General features: G+C 46.4%; 1 long non-coding RNA gene across 1 annotated transcript; it reads right to left on the bottom strand.

Annotated features, from left to right (window-relative positions):
• Positions 1 to 9,100: 9,100 nt before the first annotated feature.
• Positions 9,101 to 14,870, bottom strand: LOC144136748 (uncharacterized). Its single transcript, XR_013315664.1, has 3 exons — positions 14,851 to 14,870; positions 14,455 to 14,553; positions 9,101 to 9,351 (listed from the first exon to the last, which is right to left on the bottom strand). It is a non-coding gene; the product is annotated as an uncharacterized LOC144136748 (long non-coding RNA).
• Positions 14,871 to 16,509: the final 1,639 nt, after the last annotated feature.

The raw sequence follows: 16,509 nt of genomic DNA, 5'->3' as shown, positions 1-16,509 counted from the left end.
CCGAAGTAGCCAACCATCTTCTCCATATTTGGGAGGCCCGCAGCAGTCTCACCAAACGATGGAAAAAGCAGAAACACAACAAGAAACTCAGACACCGCATTCTTTAACTCGCCCACAAAGCTGCCGACTATGCCGCTTAGTTAAGCGACACTAACTGGGTGGATCGATGCAACACTGCTGCGCACCAGATGTCTGGCCGCAACACCTGGCGTATGTTTCGTGCACTTATTGACCCCAATCAAACGCGTGCAGAAACACCGCGACGTCTCCAACCTCCAATCAATCAATCAATCAATCAATCAATCAATCAATTTTATTTCTGCCTCAAAAAAGTGACAGAGGAGCTGCAGAAAAAGCTGTCATAGACAGCTTGACTGAGCCGCAGCCCCCATTATACCGGGCAGCAGTGACAGGCAACGAGAAAAAATAACAAAACAAACAAAAGAAAACAATTCAGAGAAAAACACATTAACACCAAAAAAACTACCACTAGATTGTACATGTGGGCAATTTACATGTTCATCCAAACATCATTGCATAAGTATCTTTCAGCAGTACAACAAAAGCACAATGAATCAAACAATACAAATTAAACAAAACAAAAACACCTCTTAGTGCAGTTTAAAGAAAAAAAAAATCATTTTGTAACACAGTCTATGTATAAGCAACGCAGCTCACGATTAGTACAGGTAGACAAGTTGAAATTGGCAGATTTGTATGTGTTTAGAAGAGAAGGAAGTCTATATTGCAGGCGCTGTTTACCGGTATTTATGCGTGGTGTAGGCACCAACCAGGTTTCAGGCTCTCTAAAAGGGTAACTCGCTTCTTTTTCTTTCAAATTTGCCAGACGTCGAATATAATTTATGTTATTTTTGGTTTCAAGTTTAAAACGCACACTCAGTCGATATTGATATAAATCAAAGATTTTGATTATGCCCGTTTCACGAAAGAACGCTTTGCTGGGTGCTCCATAGTGCATAACTTTCCCGATACTACAACACAACTGGCCCGAAAATTGTGTGGCATATATCTCCGTACCAAGGTGAACCCTCGCCTTTCTCAATGCTCATACATAAGGCAAACAAATCTGGAGCTGGACGCACCCTTCAAGCTCCATGATTTGGAGGCCCTAGCCAAAATGAAACGCGGCACTGCAACGGGCCGGGACAGGGTCACCGTCAAACTTCTGGCGAGCCTTCCAGATGCAGCCTATCGCGCCCTCCTTGAATTCATCAACCATATATATCTGGCTTGGAGAGATTCCTCTCCCCCCGGATCGGAAAACAGCCTTATTGTGACGTTTATTCCTAAGACAGGCAAGCCATTTTATGTGGAGTACCTGCGCCCTATCTCCCTCACATCTTGTGTCGGCAAACTGATGGAGACTATGGTGCGAGACAGGTTCTCCACTTGCCTCGAAACAGATAACACTTTTGCAGACACTATGTTTGGTTTCCGATTACAGAAATCCGCACAAGACATCCTTCTACAACTATATAATGACATATTAGAGCCCAAAGAACTCCCTCACAATGATAAGGTAGTCCTAGCCTTGGATTTGTCAGGAGCCTTTGATAATGTGAAACATGAATACTCATCCACCTCCAAGATACCAACTGTGGTCAGAATATATACCGATACATCTGGCAATTTCTCACGGGTCGACAGGCCTACATTCGAATTCAAGACAAAGGACATGGACCCTATACCATCGGATCCCGGGGTACACCACAGGGTGCGGTTTTATCTTTCCTCCTCTTCAACCTCGCAATCAAAGACCTTCCCGCAAAATTAAGAGCCATGCCCGGCATCGCATATGCCCTATATGCGGATGATATCTCTATCTGGGACACAGAAGGCAATCTCGGACACATGGAGGCCTGCCTACAACAGGCAGCGGAGGCAGTGGACACTTACGCTGCATACTCTGTGCTCCCACCAAATCCGAATTTGTCCATATTCGCCCCTATCCTCGGGACGAAATTCAATTCACCTCACACTTCCTTCGGGTCCGATTAGAGAGGCCAAGGAGATCGGTCTCTTTATTCACCAGCAACGCAGACCGGACACAACACTCGCAAAACTAGGCATGTATGGTGATCTGGTGGGCCGTATGGTCCGCCGAGTCTCCAACAAGCGTGGGGGGTTACGAAGCAAAGATGCCTTGCGGCTGGCATATGCCTTGGTAACGAGTAGAATTCTCTACACAACCCCCTACCTTCACATGCGCAAACACGACGAGGACCAACTCGAGGTCATGCACCGCGAAGTCATCAAACGGGCTCTTGACCTTCCTATTGCCACATCCAACCAGCAAATGCTGAACCTGGGGGGTGGTCAACACCTATCAGAAACTACGAGACGCCCATCTCGTCAACCTATCACGAACGCCATCCGGTCAACGCGTTCTTGACCGACTCCACATCCAACACACCATCACCTTTGAGGAACTGGTACCAGCGCCAGAAGCCTGGAGACGCGTCCTCAGGATTCGATTCATCCCCGCAACATGTCACACTCTGACCACAATGGCCGTCGCGTTGCGCGTGCAGAAGCACTGGAGGGACATTATGGTCGACAACAACACGTGTAATACGTGGACATTGCCATTCCCCGCCGTGGGGGTTGGTTCACTGCAGCAGTGGTCCACGACACCACAATGGCAGGACTCACTTTCCGCGCCTACAGCACAACACACGCGGAGGAAATCGCGATTGCGTTCGCACTCTCCCTCCTACAAGTGAAACGCATTACGCAAAGGGTGGCCGCTAAAGGTGAGAGGGTAAAAAAGGAAGACCACCTTTTGCGTTATAGAAATGAAAATTGGTTTTTGAGGAAAGGAAATGGCGCAGAAACTCTCTCACATATTTCGGTACACACCCGAACCGCCCCGTGAAGAAAGGATAAAGGGGAATAGAAAGAAAAAAGGAAGAAAGAGGTGCCGTACCAGCCCCCATCTAAACTCGGACCGCATTTGATCCTGTCTTCGTCTTACACTTGTCGAGTCACACTGAACACCAGAGAGGTTTCGACCTTTCCACCTTAGCCATTTCTCTTGACGTTGCAAAAGATGGTTTGGTTTATGGGGGTTTAACGTCCCAAAGCGACTCAGGCTGAGAGACGCCGTAGTGAAGGGCTCCGGAAATTTCGACCGCCTGTAGTTAGTTCTTTAACGTGCACTGACATCGCACAGTACACGGGCCTCTAGAATTTCGCCTCCATCGAAATTCGACCGCCGCGGCCGGGATCGAACCCGCGTATTTCGGGCCGGCAGATGAGCGCCGTAACCACTCAGCCACCGCGGCGGCCATTGCAAAAGAATATGACAACGTGCTTCAGGGCTCAATTCTAACCAATTTGCAAGGCATGGACATACAGGGCCATATGTTTAGATTAATTTACAAGTTTATAAGTGATCGTGCGGTTCGTGTACGGTTAGGGAGTACCTTAAGCACCGAAAGGGTTTTATCACGAGGTGTGCCTCAAGGAAGTGTTCTTACCCCCACGCTCTTCAACGTCGTAATGACTGGTCTTCCCGGTTCATTGCTAAAAAATTGCAGGAAAGTGCGTATGTCAATATATGCTGACGACATCTGTATATGGGTTACTGGCTACTAACAACAGCGATTGGCCCTGATAGCTAGACAGGCTCTACTTTCGGTACAAGCTTACCTTGAAAGTGTGGGATTGTCTCTATCAGTGGGAAAACCCGGCTTAATTCTGTTTCCAGGAGTGGGAAGACGTCAAGCGCGGTTGAAGATAGACCTCTGTCACTCTTGCATCCGTAAAATTCAACCACACGCGTTTCCTGGGCGTCATTATTGACTCCCGTCTGCAGTGGCGAAAAGCTGTCGACGCGATTGTTTATCTATATCTCCTCGTCTCAATGTGATCCGAAGAATTGCTAGTGAATAACGGGGAAACCATTCTTCTTCAATGGTCAAACTTCATGAAGCACTGGGGGTCAGTCGCATAATGTATCAATTAACTTTAATTACCCCCTCGGCATCACAGCTTAAACGTCTCAAAGTTGTCCACAGAAAGAGCCTAAGAAGAGCCACTGGAATTCCTCAGGCAGCTGCGAACAAGGCCGCACTTCATGGGTCTCTATCAAATCCTCTTAGCGTTGTCGCTTCTCAGAGACTACTAATGCATCTTGGCCGCCTAGGAGAGACGGTAGCTGGGCGTTCCCTTCTCGTGCGCCTCTGCAAGATATGAGTCGAAGGCATACTTGGCTCTTAGTTCTTTACGCTTTAATGTCCGAAGGCAAAGGAAACAGTTGAAACCGCCCCGGTCTTTTCCGACCCTCGACTGTAAGGTCACGATTCCCCATGTGAGCGCAAAGCGCAGCTCTCCTTTGGCGACAACACGTTCGCTTGTACTGGAGCATTTGTAAACAGAGTATGCCCGCCATCTTCAAAATTTCACGGATGGTTCTGTAGACAAGGTCAAACAAGCCAGCGCAGCGGCTTTTTTTTATATCCCTTCTTTGGACCTTAAGTGGTCTGTACGCTTTACTGCTGTCGTATCCTCCACAACGGTCGAAAGTGTTGCTATTGAGGCGGCTTTACGGAAGTTAGGGTCTTGTCCGGCTCAACCTCTTGTCATCCTGATTCAAAATCCTCCATTCAGAGGTTACAGCGCGGATTCTATAATGATGTTTTGCATATAAGCTCTCTACGCTTGGTTCAGAATCTGCACAGCAGAGGCTTTACTCTATATTTCCAATGGGTGCCTTCTCACATAGCAGCCAGAGGCAATGAGGTGGCAGACAGCCTCGCCCATAAAGCTCTGTCAAGGAATTCATGAAAAAAAAACCTCAAGATGGAAAAAGTTTCCACAGAAAAACGGTGATCGACCATTTCAGCAACCTGTGGAGTGCGCCCCACAAGCCATGTGTGACAAGGGACTGAGAAGATCCCAGGCCACTCACTACGTCGAATTCGCACGGCCTCTACTCGCACTCCTGCTTGGATGCATAAGACGGGCATGGCATGGTCTCCGCTATGTTCTTTATCTAGTGTGTGCGGGGATATCGAACATAATATTATGTACCACCCAGTCTACAACGCAGAAGGGTATTATGTGATGTTCGCTTCCTTCAAGAAGACAGGAACCCTTCACAGCACAGTTCAGGACATTGGTTACCCGAGTGGAAACCAGACATGCAGAAGGGAGGCTGCACGGCTTCTTTCAACATTTCTGCAGGACACTGATCTTGTTTCTAAATGATTACAGCAACAACTGACTATGGTCTACTGTGATTGAATGTGTGCGTAGATGGTGTCTTCTGGACTGGACTATGCTACACTGTGATTGAATGTTTGTATGGATTGTGGCACTGCAATGGAATATTTTCTACTGTGACTGAATATGTGCATAGATGTTGACTTCGAGTGGACTGTGAATTGGACTCTGTGGAGTGAACGTGTGCATAGATGGTGACTGCGGGAGAGAAATATGTGCTACTATAAGTGACTGTTCGTATAGTGGGGTAGATACGACAGGTTTTAGGACAACATTAACATAGAAGTGACGCTACGGTGGAGCAATTGCAGGCAGAATAAGCAAGGCTAATCCCACCTGTAGCATTCAACACCTTAACATTGATTCTGTGACCTAATTTTGCTCAGCTGCCGAACGCAATAACCACTGAACCACTGCGACGGCTGCACTCAGCTTCCATCGCTCATTGCGTGGTAGGCTCCTGGACTTCATTCGCCGCCCCCTGTATTCCTCCTTTCATCCCTGCCTTCACTGCGCAGTTAAGGCGCCTAGCAGGATTACAACACCTTCCCGTTCTCCATAACCTCTTCTTTCTCCTTTACACTCCGTCGGCCGCGTGAGGCCAGCAACAGCCTCGCGCGCAGCGAGCAATGCATACTCCTCATGCACTCGCAAGAGAGTCCATTGTTTGTTTCGTCGCCCGGCGGAATCCGGCATAGAAAGTGATTCGGGTAAATCAGATGTCTCAAATTTACGCAACAATGAAAACAATACATGCCGATTACAGCACTAAATGTGTACAAGAATGACAACATACATATTCATTGGTTGTTGTTCGGTCACTTGCCTGATTAGTTGGTAAGCATCATGAACGAAACTCAACTTTCCTTAGCTGACGACGATGAAGAACGCCACGTGGCAATAGGGGCGCCACGCGCGATTCAATTCGAATGTCACAGCTTGCGATCGTCGCTGCGTCGCAGAACTCCGGTCATTTACCGCTGGTACCCCTATGCACCAAGGGAGCGTAGACACATTTCAAGAGGACGGCGGTCTTGAAGCCCCGACCAGCATAAGGTAACTTCTGCCACTCACTGTCTACCAAGTCTGAGCAAACGAGCCCAGGCAAAACGGGTTGCCTTGCATCCTGCTGTCGGATTGAAATCGAGGATGGCATCTCCGAGCCTGTGCTCTCGTCGCGTGCCAATCTTACCCCGCCGTATGAGTCTGTCGCTGACCTCATACCGGAATTCAACCCGCCACCAGTGGAACCAAACAGCAGCCTGAGTGAAGGACAAGGTGAAGGCAGCCATTCGCGATTGAGGTGCTGCCGGTTCGTGTCGTTGTGAAGTCGTCGACAGGCCTTGGCCAAGTCGCAACGGCCGAGCATCACGGACACGTGAAGAGGCGGCTCACGACCGCGAGACACTGCCGCCGACCACCAGGCAGCGGGGCGCCTGAGTCGGCAAATCGTGATGCTTTTACAGTGCAGTGAATTCAGGTTGTATATAGTAGGAAATAATCTGATTTGTTGATCTTAATTCTGAACGTGTACCCAATCTAAAGGCTGTACCAAAACGAAATAAAAAATGAAAGAAAAATTAACCCGTGTTTCATGGTAATCTAGTCATGCAACGAACAATTCTAAACGCTGCCGGAAACGCCGACATGCCTCCGGCCTTTGGTTAAGGCGCTTGTCTAATGAGCCGGAGCACCCGGGTTCGAATCCGACCGCGGCGGCCGTGTTTCGATGGAGGTGAAACACACACGCGCCAGTGATCTGTGCGATGTCAGTGCACGTTAAAGATCCCCAGCCCTCCATTACGGCACCTCCTTCTTTCACTCCCTCCTTTATCCCTTCCCTTACGGCGCGGTTCAGGTGTCCAACGATATAAGAGACAGATGATGCGCCATTTCCTTTCCCCCAAAACCAATTATCGTTATTACAGCAATGTGGGGTGCAAATTTTGTTTGTGATCGACAGACACGTGTTGATAAGTTGGTTCAGAAATTAATTAAATTTTTCAGTGAGGAGTTAGAGAAATAGATAGTGAGGCAGGAACAAATGGGAGGGTTTCCTTCTAGTGTGTAAGTTCGGTAGACGTAGTTGTGACTTTGTTAGAGAAACACGCGCAGTTCGGGCATAATAGAATGAAGCGCACTGATCGATGTTGGATTGCTTCAATGTCTTCAGTTAGTGTACAAAGTGCGGGATCCCATATTGCGGAGGCATATTCTAGTTTATGTCAAATTCTAAGTTTCCTTATGTATACATATTCCTGTTTCGTGTATTCTTTGGTGTTTCCTTGCTGTGCTTCTTTTTAAAATGAATAAACTCTTATGCTGCCTCCCTGCCAATCATTATCATCGTAGACTCGCCAAGCTGGCCAAGGGCAGCTTTTTTCTACAATTGCTCCATCTGTAATGTTAGACGCGAAATAAACTTTGAAACTTAATGTTTAATACAAAATTAGTTTGGGATGCTACGGCGCATTGAGATAAGTTATTACGCAGATAACCGAGAGCAAGATTAGCATTGTTACTGATATATTTTGCATGACCATGCCATGAAAATTTATTTGTTAGGTAAACTCCGAGGTATTTATAGGAAGTGACATTGTTGAGAGCTATAGAGTTAATTCTGTACCAGTAGGGTATAGGTGTCTTAGTATGAGTAGTAAAAGTTTTGTCATACTTTTGCATTTACTACCATTTAAACTCATAAACCAATCGATAAACCAATTGGACATAGCATCAAGGTTGAACTACAGGAGCATGTTATCACGAGCGTTACCTAATAGCTGAAGGCGCCATTGTCCAGATTCCCATAGATGTTGACGAATGCAGCATCCTTGTGTGTATCGGAGAGCTAATAAGCACATATAGACGTGTGTGTCCTCCTGGTGCTGTGTGGAGTGCAGCACAAGTCTGGCATTCAGCTTTGATTTCCCCAAGTGCTCACACAAAATTTTACTGCATGCTGTCTTGCTGATGTCGAGGGTATCTGAAAGCATGCAAACTGTAACGGTGCAGTCTTGCTGCAAAATTCCGTGATCCAAGCCATGTTGTCTTCATTCCAAGGGCACCTCTGCCTTGTGTCGTCTTCTACAACAACTTTGCCTGAGAAGAACCTCTTACGTCATTCGAATACTCGTCTCTCCAATAACATCTCTTTGCTGTATGCATCATGATGAAGCTCATATGTCTGTGTGGCGGCCTTGCCAAGTTTAACCCAGAATTTTGTTAATATGCTGTTCAAGACAGTCGTCCATCTCTTCACAGTCACTCACAGCAGAATGTTCCAATGACTAGAGGCAACAGTCTTTCCGAAGACGTGATGCCGTCTAGCGGCTGCCACAGCAACAACAACAGCCAATATCAATACTAGAAGATGGCGCTAAACACAAGCATCAACTAGTATGTGCCATTGTGTGAGGTCAACAACAACAACAACAATAGTATCAACACTAGCATCAGCATTTGCTTTGGGCAATCACTTCTAGGGAAGAAATTAAATCAGTCTCGGAACTTTAAAGACAAGTTTAATGTATACTTATGACCTTCTCACTGCTACAGAAACCAGTGTGTTGTGTTGGGCTTTATGGCACATAAGAAACTAAGGCCATCACGCGCCAAGCTCGAGGTATAGAAATTTTCTGGATCATTTTATAGAAATTTGAAAAATCATCGGTGGTTAGAACGACCTCGTGATGACAAAGGAAAAAAATATTAGAAATTGGTACTACTAAAAGCTTTAAAGGGGGTCGGGTAACCTCAGAGGTCATCCTTGCCCGGGCAAGGATCTCGAGGCCCCCAACCAATCAAATAAAGGCCTGAGACCTTTTCTCCGGAATGAGAAATGTCTGAGGTGTATCACGCGAAGCACTGGGTCATGATTTACATTTTTGAAGAAAACCTCCTTCCGTTAAAAATATAATAACACAAGACATGTCAACGATTAATTGCAGTATTATTGTCACGGGTCGTTCAGACAACGCGGGTCGAAGGCACGATGGGGAACCAGGACCAGAGTAGCAGGCGCCAGAGACAGGTCAAGCGGTCGCGGCCGGGCTCACGAGCGGGTTCTGCCGATCTTCTACCTCTTCATCGTCGATCGGCACCCAGCTGGTTGAAGAAGACGTTAAGTGCAAAATGAGGGAATAATAATAACACACGACACTGCTCCCCTCCCGAAAGGCGCATCGTCCCGATGCGCAGAGAGGGAAAATTAAGGTTGAAAAACATGTGTAGAGCGCGAAGAGTTAGGCCACGTGCTCCGAGTGGTCACAGTACGCTTTCAGGCGAGCTACGTGAACAACTTCAGAGGCAGGCGGGTGGCGGGACGCCCGCGTTACGATCGGCAGCACTTCATAATTTAACTCGCCTATACGGCGAATCACTTCGTACGGGCCAAAGTGAAAACGAAAATATCACCTAAGAGCAGCACTGGGTAAAAAGGAATGCGTTGAAATTATAGAATGGAAAAAAGCAGTTTTTCCTTAGCTTTTCCAGTTTCGAGCATGAAATTAAAGCGTGATTTACTGTAAGTTCATCTCTACATGTACAAACTAGTTTGTCTTTTTTTCGTTAGCAGAAAGTTGTACGCAATGTGCGTGGCCTATACGGAGACGACTTCCTTGAAACGTTCCTGGTGGACACAACATCCATTCGCCTAAAACTGGCTTTACCAAGTGCACTTTGTTATTTATTGCATTGTTCCAAGGAGATTGCCATTTTTCTCTTGCTTTACGATGTACTAAGTTTATGCAAACTTTATATGGTACATTTACTTTCTTAATTTGCTTGTCATAAGCTTGAGCAGCAAATCTGCTCTTTCGTTGCCTTTTATGCTGACATGACTTGGCACCCAGCAGTCTTATGTTTTGTCCTTGAGCAATGGCTGTTGTAATGTTGTGTATGAGGTCGTCAAGCAGTGGAGTTATTGTATTTCTAGAATGAAGGCCAGTAAGCACCCTTAGCAAGCCTGTGCAAATAATACTGTTGGTAACGTTCTCATCTACTATTTTTTCCGTGGCTACACAGATAGCATAATACTCGGCAGTGAAGATGGATGCACATTGTGGAAGTCTTAATATTTTATTCAAATTTCCTTATACTACTGGGCTTCCAATGTAAGCATTTCTTTTTGAACCATCTAAATAAAAAGCTATGAAAGTACTGTATTTTTGCTGAAGTGTATGGAATTCTTGTATTATAGCTTGATGTGGAATGTATTTTGCGGAACTGCGTAAGAGTTAGATCACGGACTGCAGGGAAACTGTACCATGGCGGCAGCGGATCTCGCCTTCAAGCACTGTTTGGCAATGTGTCTAGTACACTGAGGTTTTGGCACATCTCAAATCGCAAGAGCAGTGGCCGGGTAGCTTGCGGTTTGTTGTTAAAGAGTGTTCTAGATGGGCATTTTTGGAACTTCTGTAGTGAACATCTCCACCAGAAGTCATTCGAACAAAACCGCGACGTCGGAAGTTGCATTTATCAGACTGGCAGCTTTTTAGAGCAAAAGGCAGTTTAGAAAATATAGTTTTAAGAAATCTCATCATCGATCAGATAAACGAAATGTTCGCGAATTGTTCATAAATGCCACACACTTAGCTATTCCTCAGTCTTCAGGAGTGGTGCTGCAAAGCCACAAAGTGTGGTGGACAAAAGACTAAGTATGCAGAAAACAACGAAATAGAGCTTGGGGTAAATTTTTCAGGCATCCGACACAGGAGGATCTCGCAAATTTTATAAAGGTAGGAGATAAAGCTCGGTATGTCCATCGCAGTGCCGACAAAGCCTCATGGCAGAGTTATATTTTATCTATAAAAAGTCCAAATAAATCTTTAAAAATGTGGCAGCAGGTTCAAAAATTTAATGACAACTTCTCACCATTCACAATTCCTTTTCAGACAACACCTGGAACACAAAGAATCATAAGGAAACAGGTAGACATTTTGGGGGAACATTTTGCTGCAGTTTCCAATTTATCTCACTATCCAGTCATTTCTGAAACACAAAAATATAGCCAAAAAACAAATAAAAACAGTGGAGCCTTTCTCAGTGTGCCATAGAGGCACTGTTGAATTTCTTTAACAAAATATGCATAGAAGGAAAAATGCCTAAAGTGTGGAAAACAGCCGTGATAGTGCGGTTCCTGAAACTTAGAAAACAATCAATTTCCCCTAGTAGCTACAGCCCTTAAAAGCGAAAAATCACGAAAAATCAAGCTTTGGAAAAGTGCATATTCCGGCAGTATGTGTCATTAACTAACTTTTCTGCAAATATGAATGACTAATTAGCCGTGAAAGTACTTCAAATCAATTATCTAACGAGCCGTGGTGGCCGCTGAGCTGCGAGAGAGCGCTGAAAATACCCCAACTTCGTGCGGACGCTGTTCCTCAGCCAGCGAACCAAGCGCCGCCATCTTGGTCTTCTTTTGTTCGTGAATTCTTGGTCTTTTTTTCTGCCACTTTCGAAGGCGGCGGCATGGTGGGAGCGTGGCTCGCATGTGATTGGGGCCCTCAAAGCGCCTTTCGAGTTTCCTGCCTTTGAAATGCGTGGCTGCGATTGGCCGGAGGGCGCGCTCCTTGAAAACACGGGGGATCGCGCGGCCGCTATTGGCTGCTGCGCGCTGACGCGGCGGCCCCCTCCGGCGGCGGCCGAAGCGACTTGGCTCTGTACTTTTGTCGTTGTGGTCGCTGTCTTTACCATCTCTCGCCGTGTCGTCCGAACAGCTTCCTGCAGACTGCTGACTATTGCGCAGTCAGTCACGATGCGTCCAACAAGGCTAAAGAGCGCGTTCGGTGCACGGAAGCATGCAATGAAGTGTGTTCGTTCGGCAAAGCGTGTCGCCAACAAGGACTGTCGATGCTTCATGCCGCGTAACTTCTGCTACATCGCAACTAGACAGCGATTGCGTCGCCGGTTCCAGCGACGTACCAGCACCTTCATCGGTGCAAGAATGCGTTGCTTCGGGCATGCCTTGTGTACCAAACGCATCAACCTGGGCGACTGCGGCCTCCAGCTCCTGTCTCGCACCTACCCCGAGGCGTGAGAACGCGTCGCCCGCCGTTCACTTGGAAACGCATTTCCTGACGTGCGAGAAGATCGAGATTCTGGCTGCATCTCAGGAGCCACTTATCGGATTTCCATGGGGTTTTTTTATTCCATACCTGAATAAATTTCCGAGGGAAAGTCGAGCTCGTTTATTCAGATTATTTTGTCTGGAATTTGTCATAAGCAATTAATATTGGCTAATGAGGTCTAATCAATGACACTAAATTCAGTGCTATGTTAAAATTTTTCAGCAAGGAAATTCATCAAAAGGGCCTCGTCTTCACCTGCGGTGCCCAACTAGGAATAACCATAATGAATTTCACAGTTACGGCGCTGTTTTCCAATTCTCCAGGCCTGGAGTAAAGGACCTATGTGAACCATTTTGATATGCTCCTGTAAATTTAGAGCCAGTGTACACAGGTTCATGAAACTTAGTATTTCTTCAAATGTCTGTGTTTAGAGCCTACACTGAATGTTTCATTCAGATATATCTCAAGACACAAGGAAGCTGGTGTTCTCGCAACCTTTGAGGGCTGTTTTCTCAGAATGTATTTCTTGCCTGGCACGGCTGCTCATTCTGGCTGCTGTTCGGGAACCGCTTATCGGATTTCCATGGGGTTTTTTTTAATTCCGCACCTGAATAAATTTTTGAGCGCAGGACAAGATCGCCTTTTCAAGTTATTGAAATATGCCTGATGAAGGTCTAATTTATTGAAACTAATTCTGTGCTGTGCTAAACTTTTCCAGCTTTTGGCCTGGGGCACCTATCCAGGAATGACCGTAATGAATTTCACAGTGCCAAGGCTATTTTAAAATTCTCAAAGCCTGGAATAAGCGACCTTATGTGGACCACTTTGATATACTCCTGTAACTTGAGAACCAGTGCCCACAGCTACACGAAACTTGGTAGTTCTTCAAATGGTTGTGCTGTTAGCCTACCCTGAAAATTTCATTCAGATATCTCAAGAAACAAAAAAGTTGGTGTTCAAGGGTAGCCTCCCCCCATAACTACGTTAAAACCCTACCAGTTTTTTTTCTTGGTTAGGAAAGGATAGTAACTTCAGCGTATGCACGAAACACAGCTGCTCCATAGCCGATTTCATGACCAATTGCACAGAAGAGGTTACCCAAATGAGTGGGACAACATTCTACATAAATAAAACTCGGAGGACAGTTACAAGTGTGTACCGCGAATGTTTTAGCGTTAGCTGTGGCGTGAAAGCTAAGAAGTTTTGTGATATTCTGGCCTAAACTACCAGGTTCTCCTCCGGTGCTAGAGTGCACGTACTCTGACACGCGCTACCTCACGCCCCATGACTCTTCTTGACAGTCTCGCCGGCTTTTTTTACACCACATACCCTGTCGGCAGCCGGCCACACCAGTGTACTGTAACGCTGCCAAGTTTCCCAAGTGAGCCATTGCCGCTGGCGCTCTCGTCAAAATATAAACACACCATGCTGTTACTGGCGCAGCATCCTGGCACATTGCCGTGGCCTGCACCACAGACGGCATCAACCCCGATGGTATTGGAACTGAGGCACGAGCTAAGAAGAGCTATACTGTCGTTGGCACGTCTCCTTTTCTTCTGTATTATGTGAGTGCGTGCACGGCGGAACCTTTATATTTCCCATGCATTGGCAAAATAAAACAATTGTGAGTGCACCGATTCTCCGTGTCGTGAGTGTTTTCCTTCCATTGTGTTAGTCTTTCTTTCGCGCTGCAGTTATGTCGAACCTAATGCACTGAAAACATTGTATTTGAAGAGCCGATTTTCTGGTGGTGAACAGACCACAATCACGTGGTGCAGTTAAAGCAGGTCGGGCAGGAGCCACCAATGGGTGCAGACAGTTCAAGCAGGAAACTCCTGCCCGGCCAATAAATGGCAAAACAAAGGCAAAGCTTTGCAATTTTGCAAGTGCACCAAATAGTTTCGAACCTTCCAGCGACGCTCTCACGCAGTGATGGGCATGGAGGTTTTAGAAGGAAGCTAGCAGGAAACTGAGAATGTCACTACCTTCTTAATAAAGGAACGTTGGTCAGGGCCACCGAGAGCAAGAGTCAACCATGAGCCGAAAACATATTTCATCTCAAGCAACAGGCCACGCAATTTACATAACATATGATATATATAACAACATTTTTTATTATTATTAGGAAAGGACCACCCACCTGACCCCGTAGTTGAACATTGTCATTTCTCAGGCGGTGCAGAGACTGCTCTCGTCGGGGTGCTCGGCAGGGAGTATGGCTGGCTGCCATCTTGCCTCTCTGTAAATGTGCCAGCGCCGCAATACACAGCAGTCAAACAACCTTCAGAACTAGCCTTTCTTACGGAGGTCACGAGACACTTTTGAAATGGCCACAGGCATTCCACTGCTCTTTTCTAGGTGTTACAACTCTGCATCAAAATGACACCAGGTCGTCTTGTCACCAGCGTTCCAGTAGTTCACAGTAACATCACACCCCCTGCAGTCACCACTTGCCTTTTACATGACACACTGCACTTGCACCCTCTCTGGTGCATTCACAATCCACTGCTAGCGTGCACACAAAGGAAAGACTCACCCTTAGCAGACGTGATGGCGACTGGCTTCCCGAGTGAGTGCAGCCACTGCCTTGCACTTCAGGCGAGGCAGAGGAAATTGAGCAGTTGGCGAGAAGACAGCCCATACTTCGGCTTGGCACCTCTTTTCTGGCTGGGTTCTGCACAAAAAGAGGGACAGTCTAGCTCGCAAGCGGCATGAGAAAGCTACAGCTAATGGCTAATGCTGCATGCCTTCCTCGTTTATCCAGACATAAAAGACCAAAATTTATGCTCCGCTACACTTAAATAGGCCCGCATTAATTCTAACAAACCTCCAGCCCCCTTCAACTCAGATTTACATCCAGGACTGACTGTACTAAACCACGTGGCCGCAACCTAATGATTGCGAGACATAACCCCTCCATAGCAGTGAGGCAAAGTTTATAAGCAAAGGACAACAGAAATGTTCCTTGGGGTTTACCCATTGGAATAGTCCTCTTGCACTAAGGAAAAAAAAGTCTGCCTCCAAACAATGACAGCGAAAAACAACTTGTGCATCGACCTGAAGGAGTGGCAGCATTCATGCAGTAAACCTCATGCATTAGCAGCAGATGCGAGTGAATTTTAGAACCAAGCAGATGAAAGTGAACATTTTGGCAATTGTTAGCATCACCACCATGTGTCAGGCCTAACGTCACTAAACAAGCAGCGAACATTAAATCAACATGCATACTGCCACTGCTGGATGGTAAGCTGTAGTGCCATGAAGGAGTTCTTTAGTTCTACACCAAATATATGTGGCACTGTCGTCCCCAGTTCAGCGTTGTTAAAATTTTAGATGAGAAAGTCAGTTTTTTTTGTTTTCAAGCACCAAAATTAAGAAAAGATGCCTTACCCAACCCAATCCTCCTGCTCTCTCCGAGGGCACAGTGCCTGCTGTCGATCTCGGCATGGTAGATGCACCTAAACAAGCAAAGTTGGGAGAGGGCCAGCGCAATGAGCACAGCATCAAACCTCAAACACGGTCTGCTACATTTCAGTCATGTCAAGACAAAGCTAAAGCCCTTCTGTGAACACTCTTGAGTGACTCATCGTTGCCCTTGATGCTGACCAAAGCATTAGCTTAGAAGAACTAGAAGCTCAAATTAGAAAATCCGCATGTTAATTTTTGAAAGCCCATGTTTAGTGCATGTGGCACAGTGACCGCACACTGGCTGAAGCAGGACTGTCTTCACTACACTGGTGCCTGACCAACACTGCTCGGCATCCTCCAGCGCTTCACACTTAGCGGCATACAACACTCGCAATCTTTTCCACACACATTGTTTGGCTACATTGCCTGGCTGATATAATTTTCCTCGTGGCCCCATGAAAAACAGCGTAGTTCAACTGTATCATTTCACAACTTCCTAACTGAAAGAGCTCCTATGAGCCGGGTGAGTGGGCTGTTAAAGTAAAAAAAAAAAAAGTCCCTACAGGCCTTGTGCCTCTGCCAACACAGCCTTCTTCCAATGCCCTCCAAAAGCATCTTGTTTCACGAATGTAGCAAAAACTGCAAGAAGCCATTAAACAGTTGCATGGCAAAGCATCAGAGCAAAAAGCAGGCAGATTTTTGGACCCAATCACCAATATCCCATGCTGCCACTGAGCTCCAAAAGTGCAAGCATTCATACAGAGTAGCCATAAGCAAATGGAATAAC

This window comes from Amblyomma americanum, chromosome 1, assembly GCF_052857255.1.
Source record: "Amblyomma americanum isolate KBUSLIRL-KWMA chromosome 1, ASM5285725v1, whole genome shotgun sequence".
NCBI lineage: Eukaryota > Metazoa > Arthropoda > Arachnida > Ixodida > Ixodidae > Amblyomma > Amblyomma americanum.
This window is presented reverse-complemented; position numbering and strand designations above follow the sequence as displayed.